This window comes from Paramisgurnus dabryanus, chromosome 9 (genome assembly GCF_030506205.2).
Source record: "Paramisgurnus dabryanus chromosome 9, PD_genome_1.1, whole genome shotgun sequence".
Classification (NCBI taxonomy): domain Eukaryota; kingdom Metazoa; phylum Chordata; class Actinopteri; order Cypriniformes; family Cobitidae; genus Paramisgurnus; species Paramisgurnus dabryanus.
Window position 1 is genome coordinate 4,272,056 of NC_133345.1, and position 8,174 is coordinate 4,280,229.

Sequence of the window (8,174 nt, forward strand, 5' to 3'; positions counted from 1 at the left end):
AGACTTTGCATGTTCTACATAAAGAAAGAATTCTTTAAAAATGAATGAATTTATAATAAACCTAAAAATTAAAGCATTAAAAACACTGTGATGTAGTAAGTGCTGAAAGTACCATGTGACACTGTGAATATAATAACAATTTAAATAATGGAGACTGTTACACAAGACTTAGATGCGACTTTAATTACAATACATTCAGTACACCAGGGGATTTTAAACTGTGGGTCAGGAGGACCCACTTGTCGGTCACACAGTAGGTTAAGGTGTGTTGCACACCTTAATGATGCAACAACAGTTTGGCCAAATTAATAATTAACAATGACAATGGTTTTGAAAGAATATACCATAAAATATTTGGTATTGCAAATAAACTTGTATTTACTTTACATCAGTGGTTCTTAATGTTATTCCTCGAGGCCCACTGCCCTGCACATTTTGTATGTCTCCCTTATTTAACACACCTGATTCAAATCATCAGCTCATTAGAAGAGATCTCAATGAACTGAACTGAGTCTGTCAGATAAAAGAGACATACAAAATGTGCAGAGCAATGGGCCTCGAGGAATAACGTTAAGAACCACTGCTTTACATTATGAAATATTATGAAAATAAAATGACTCCACTGAAAGAGAACAAATGTGTTTTACCCCATTAAAAAAATGTATATGTAAAAATATTTTTGTGGGTCTAGAATAGATTACACTTGTCTAATAGGTTTTGAAATGAAAAGTTTGGAAACCCCAGCTTTACACAATACTAGTCTCAATTAAAGTTAGCATTAAGTTGTAATATAACTGAAATAAATAGCATTTGCAATTGACAGACATTAAATTAAACTGATGGCAGATGAGGTGTGGGGATGATGCTGGGCCAGAGTTGAATCTGTGCATCTTAGTAGATCAGGGTGGTTCATCCTTAAGTGCTGCATTAAAAAGAGAAAGGATCTAAAAAGAATTTTTTTTTCTCTCAAATCAACATTGGACTATCAACCCCAAATTAATAATAATGCAATTACATGCAAACAAACCTGTCAACCTTCAATATGTAAGGAATAATTGACGACAGGCCATTGAATTATAAGAAAATAATGCACACCCAAGGTACAATGCGGCACGACGCGAAGCAGAGTGCCGTTACATCGCGGGTGTGCTTTATTTTCAAATAATTCAAAGGACCGGAGTCAATTATTCCTCTTATACCACTGTTACCACAAACATTGCTCTGGTGCCTATTTTTAAGACATTCGACAAGTTAGGTGTGTGGTTATCAGAAATGACTTCCAAAAGCACAGTTATCTAACACAGTCTACTGTAAGTGTTTTTTAACATTAAATATAGAATTCTTTTTTTTTTCTTTTTTTTGAGAGATACAAAGGACAAAGTCTCTGCTTCCGTGTGACCAATCAATGGTTGTGTTAAAAACATGGGAGGATAATCAGGTGGTGACAATTATGTGAAATATTGTGCAGTGTTACAGACAACTCGAATTTCGGATGTTATGTCATTAAATATCCTACCACCGACCTCAATGCATTCCAGTCAATCACATATCACATTTGCGTGTTTACCACATAATGAGACGCCAGGAGAAGTTTGTGCTCTTGTGCCAATTATGGCAGAAAACGGTTACTGGATAATTTAACATTCATATTCATAAATATTATGTGCTGTAAAAATAGTTTAAAGTTTGTTTGCGGTTCATGTAAGGCTGTGAAAGGCTAGCCACCACCTTGTCTGCAATGTCAAATGATGCATCTCGTTGAGGTTGGTGCTGATCGATCTGTCCCAAGTTGAGAGGTCGGATACTCAACTTTGTTTGCTGTTCCAGTTGTCTCGAACACAGCATTAGTTCACAGACTCAAGTTCAGTTCTATCTGTAACAACAGAACACAATGAGAACATCATCACATCAGACAAAGTATTTCATTTATATAAATTGCACCCAAAGAAAAACCAAAATATTAAAAACATGAAAGATCAAAATCTTAATTTAAGACGAAAGGGGACCAGCCTAGTAATACCATTCTCTGCTACTTTGCTTGAGCGGAAGTACAAAGTCTGACGTAGTCAGGCTAAAAGGGGACATGGTCTTTAAATAAAACACCCAAAATGACTCTCTTTGTAAGAGTTTTCAATATCTCCACCACAGTAAGAATTCATTCTTTTCTCAATACTTAAACATTAAAGGTCACGTTTTTCCTGATCCCCTATTTCAAACTTTAGTCAGTGTGTAATGTTGCTGTATGTAATAGCATAAATAATACCTGTAAATGATAAAGCTCAAAGTTCACTCCCCTTTCATTCCCCTTTCAATACAGCGAACGGCCGGTTTGGACTACAGCCCTCTACTTCCCGGTTGAATGACGTCAAAGCAAGTGTGTTTGACTAAAGTCCACCCTGGCTAAGCTAAGCTGCTGTCAAATCACAACACACTAATAACAAACTACACAATCGGAACTCATTACGTATTTCCAGTGGCGTACCGTGGGCTTTCAGTCAGGGCCTTCTGTAACGACCAGCCCCCCCCCCCACTCGGTAAAAAACAACAACAACCGCACACGCACACCACTGCACATTGAACCGCTGTAGGCACATCAACACACATCAACTCTACAATAAAATACGGCAATAACTGTATCTCTCCTAAACAGTGAGAAGTAACACTTACCCATTACTTGTAAATGAAATCCATCCTCCGATCCTTTCTGATGAAACGTTCAATTACCTCCTCATGCAGTTGCGCGTACTGCTTAAGATGAATGAGCAGCTCCTTCTCTATGGCAATAGATGCCAGTGCAGAGAGTCGTGTTTGTCCAGTTGCATTGCGTGAATACGTTTTGATGCGTTTGAGAGCTGAGAAAGATCGCTCAACTGATGCGGTGGACACTGGTATTGTCATGATCAAGCATGTGAGGGCATAAAGCTGTGACATGCTGACTGCAAGCCCTGTGCTCCTCAGAAATGTCAGTAGGTCACTTGGACTCTTTCCCTGAAAGTTTGTCATGCTGTACATCACTTTGAGCTCTGCTCTGAGTCTGCCCAGATCAAAATATGCGCCGTAGCCCTCATCCAGGCTCCTCAGCTCTGTTTCTGGAAATGTCTGATTGAACTTAGTAAACAGCTGTGCGTCCAGCAATGAAACAAACAGTAGTCGCTTGTGATCCTCAAATCGATTCCTGATTTGTGTGATGATGCTGTCGATTAGCGCTGTGTGTAACTGTCTGTAGTGCGCGCGCGGGTCTGTTCGGCCTCTCGCTGCGCTTGGCTGTCCCGCGGCCTCCCCGGTCCTCTCATAGATAGCATCAAATTTTCCACGCTCACCTTCAAGACTCTGGCAAAAATCCCCAATTCTGGCCAAACTGAACTGCACGTCTAAACTCGTATTTTGCAGTATTCCGAAGAGCACATCAGCATAGTCAAAAATGCAGATGAAAGCAAAGAGAAAAAAACAGAACTCAAAGCTTTTCAACTGTGACAAGTGTCCCGATGCACAATGTACCGTTTCATTGTCAAAATCCTCCGCATGATCGAGGATGTGCTGGAAAAGCTCGACCAGCTCAGCTCTTTTGTCGTGGACCGTGCCCACCAATCTGGAGTTAAAGTTCCATCTCACCTGAGAAACCCGCGGCAGCCGCCTTTCGCAAAATTCATCCAGCAGTTTTGTTCGCTTAGGAGAACGTGTAAAAAATGCAGACAATCCTCCCAGATTCGCAAAAAAAATCTTGCATTCTTTTATTTTTGATGCTCCCTGAGACATCACGAGATTTAATGTGTGTGCATAACAGTGCACAAACAGAGCCTGAGGGATTTCTTCTTTGACGCGCGCCTGTACGCCATTAAGTCCCGACGCCATTACAGCGGCTCCGTCATAACACTGTGCCACTAACTTTGTTTTGCAATCGTAGCTGCCCAACACTTCAAGTACCGAAGCTGCTAGATCATGAGCTTGTTTTCTTTCTGTGACATCCTCAAACTTTAAAAATCTCTCCTTTACTCCGGTGTCAGTAACGTACCGAAGTACAAATGACAGCTGTGCAGTGTTGCTGAAATCTGTGGTCTCATCCACCATAACTGCGACAAACTTGGTGTTGTTAATCTCTTTTTTTTATGGCATCATTTAGCACATCAGCAACAGCATTTATGAGATCATTTTGAATTTTCCCAGATGTTCCCGTAAAAACAGTGGCCGTGGCAAGGTGTTGTCGCAGGTCAGCATCATATTCTGATAGCAGAGATAATAACTCCAAATAATTACCTCGATTCAGGGACTGTTTCCCCTCGTCATGTCCCCTGAAAGACAATTCTTGTTGTCCCAAAAAGATGACACAATCAACGAGGCGCTTCAGTATTTCCCGGTTTTTTCTCACTCTCTCGTTGTGAAGGCTGGTCTCTCGCCTCCGCTGCTCATCCAGTTGCAAATCCACCCTGGACTCACCAAAAGTCTTCAAATGTACAACCGCTGTGAGGTGTCGCTCGGATGCCTGATGTTTAATAGCTGCCTTGGTAAAGCTATTAAGGCTGTTGAAACCTGCGGTGTTCCATGTTCCCTCACTAGTATTGAAAAGCAAACACGGCCAGCAAAATAACCTGTTCCGCCCGGTGCTCACTGTAAGCCAGTCATAGCGGTCGTAGTTACTCTTAGCGAAGTGTCGCACAAATCCTTTGCCAGCCTTGGTCAGGCCATCCAGCGTAGGTGTGGGTCTTCCTCTTAAAATTATTTCAGTCTTCTGTCCAAACGATCGCCTTGAAAAAGGCACATGAAGGAGATCGGAAACAAGATCGTTAGGAGGTGTGAAGGCGGCGGCCATAGTTCACTCCTGATTCACTCACAACCCGCTAAAATGTTCAAACGTCGATGATGACGGAGCAATAAAAAAATTGTTCATGACATCAGTGGGGGGTAGCGACTACACACCGCTGGCCCCTAGGGCGTTCTATCATTACACATCAAAATTTTAATTGGCTGATGACACACGTCAGTCAAAGTTATAATCAAATAGGAAATGGCAGCTTCAATGAAAGGCTAGCAATGCTACTAGTGCTGGTCCACTGATGCGTTTAGATGACATGGAAAATCCTTCTACTCAGAAAAAAATAACCATATTTTTTCTGGAAATTTAATTGTAAAGTACTAAAAAAGTAATTGTTGAAAAAGTGAAGGTAATTTTTAGACACATTAATTTAATTATAATTGTGATTAATTAATTATGAAATATATTTTTTATTTTGACAGGGCCAGCAGAGAAGGCCCTGATGGCCCTGACAGCCCACCACTGCGTATTTCTGAAGGAGGGACTTCATAGGACAAAGAAGACATCAGCCGTTTTTAGGACAGTGAAAGCACTATATAGATAAGTAGATTGTGTGAAAAATACCACATGTGAAACATGAACACATGTTATATTGTGCACTGTAAACACAATCAAAGCTTCAAAAACACAGGAAAAACGGGACCTTTTAAAGTTGTTCAGTATTATGGTTGTAATCAATAAAATGACAGGCAATTTTATTTAAAGATCATATCCCCTTTGGGTTTAAATGAGATTTTAATCTTTCAGTTCAGTTCAGTTTCAGTTTAAAGCTTTATTAATCCCCGAGGGGTAATTAGTTTAAGCTTACGTACATAGTGCCCCACACAAACACTTACACATATACTAAACATCTAGTAAAAAAAAAAAACACCAATTACAAATAACTTACATTTGTTATATAACCTTATTGCTTCAGGTACAAAAGTAAATTTATATCGATTTGTGGAGCATTTAATTGCTCTTAAACGCCGCTGTGAGGCCATCCACTCAAAGTCTTGATTCAACGGATGGGTACAATCTCCTAATATTGTATGTGCCATCCTCAGCACTTGCTGTTCATAATAGGAAGCAAGGCTTCTTAGGGGAACACCCATAATTTTCGAACATACCTTTACAATGCCCTGCAACTGATTTCGGTTTTTTAAGGACAGTGATGTAAACCAACAAATAAAAGACATGAAGGCAATAACGCCGAAACATCTGTCCTTGTATTGTTTGATTAGAAAAACAGGTCTAAGCACCTAAAGCTGGGAGAGCATGGTGAGGGTGTTGATTGGACTAGATCTATTGACCCCTCATTGATCAAATAGACTATGTTTACACTGTCAGTTTAAAGGGGCCATAGCACAAGACTTTTTTAAGATGTCAAATAAATCTTTGGTGTCCCCAGAGCACATATGTGAAGTTTTAGCTCAAAATACCATATAAATAATTTATTATAGCATGTTAAAATTGCCACTTTATAGGTGTGTTCAAAAATGTGCCGTTTTGGGTGTGTCCTTTAAAATGCAAAATGAGCTGATGAAATTCAAACACTGATCACAATGATGGTGGTTTGTTGCAATTAAAACTCAATTGTGCTCTTCTCTGCACTAAATGGCAGTGTTGTGGTTTGATAGTGCAGATTAAGGGGTGGTATTATTATAATAAGAGCTCCTTATGACATCATAAGGAGAGCCAAATTTCAACGACCTATTTTTTCATGTGCTTGTAGAGAATGGTTTACCAAAACTAAGTTATTGGGTTGATGTTTTTAAAAATTTCTAGGTTGATAGAAGCACTGGGGACCCAATCATAGCACTTAAACATGGAAAAAGTCAGATTTTCATGCCATGGACCCTTTAAATCTGATTTTTGTGTATATCCAATTTGAATGACTGGCTGTACACACTGTGTATGACAACTCTTCGTGTTTGATTTGTGTGACCTGATGTGCATTATCTTTTATCCAAAATAGCTGCATTGGTTTATAGCAATGACGTTGCGATGATGTGTTTGAAATAAATGTGCTTGAGTTCATGCAGCAACAAGCAGTTTTCATAAATGAAAAATAAAATATTGTCTTTTTATCCAATTCATCCGAGAAATCATTTGGTAATTAAAATAATGTACCCTAAAAAAAACTTTCATTTGTAAAACCGCATTCATTACTTTACTAAATGTGGGAAGAGACTCACAGGTGGAGGTAGAAGTTTGGTCTGCACTTTCCATAGCTGGTGCACAGGGATTGTGGTAGGCTAGTGACACAATTGAAGAAGACTGGTTCAAAATCTGCTTTACAACCAGAGGTTGAATTAAACTTTCTTATTACCTGTCATTTTGACAGATAAGGCTGTAACAAATCTGTCATAATCAATTAGGACTAAAATATCAAGAAAATACTTAGAAAATGAACAAAAACAACTATCTGAATCTGTGCGAACTCTAACCTTGAGGTCTGGATTGTGATGACTGTATATGAAAAGCAGGAAGTAAATGCAGGAATAAATGAAACACAGTTTATTAAGAAAATGACACAGATGATACAGATGATATGGTGGGACAGACAAAGGCTGCGGTGACGAATCCTGGTGCTCGTGGGTGAAGTCAGGTGAACGGATGAAACCGGATACACAAACAGGCAGACCTTCACACGAAGACGAGACCACAGGAACACACGAACACGAGAACACAAGCGAGACATGTAGCGTAATCATCTGGCAGTGAGAAGAGAGAATGAGTGAGTATATATGCCGTCTCAGTAACTACCACCAGCTGGAGCAAAGCAATCACGCGCACCTGCACTCACTCAGATCATTAGTGATCAGACACACACACGCATACTCCAGTCATACGACAACACAACACAGAAAGTCACGATGGACTTATCCTACCGTGACATGGATAGACAAAGTGAGCGCTCTTTTGCTGTTAACTGTCAAATAAGCAGAAACTTTAAAAAGAGGACGCTTGCACTGACTTTGATCGAAGGTGAGAGGTGCATAAACACACAGGAGACAGTAAGTGACTGAAGTACGGTTGTTTCAACTAACTGTAAACATCGGTCCCTACAACGAAAGGCCCGCCTCTCCCCATATTCAATTGGACAATGGAAAGACACAAATGACGTTGGTTTTCCGCTCTTAGCGCTCCTTCAAAAATGCATGTTGCAGTAGAGGGCAAAAATTCAAGGTGCTCAGTGCGCCTAAACAGCGCACATAACGCTCAATGTTGCAGTTAAAAAAGATTTACCTCATAGTTAAGACAACTGGATCTGAAGCTTAATGATGGTCTTCAGAAGGCATCTCATGGCGGCCTTGATTCAGAGGTTTGAGAAGACTACCAAGCACCAGAGCCAGCTAACAGGTGGACCAAACATCAAGCC

At 40.0% G+C, this 8,174-nt stretch overlaps 1 long non-coding RNA gene across 1 annotated transcript; it reads right to left on the reverse strand.

Annotated features, from left to right (window-relative positions):
• Positions 1 to 162: 162 nt before the first annotated feature.
• LOC135739995 (uncharacterized) lies at positions 163 to 8,174 on the reverse strand. The gene is made up of 3 exons (XR_010529103.2): positions 8,042 to 8,174; positions 1,729 to 1,873; positions 163 to 944 (listed from the first exon to the last, which is right to left on the reverse strand). It is a non-coding gene; the product is annotated as an uncharacterized lncRNA (long non-coding RNA).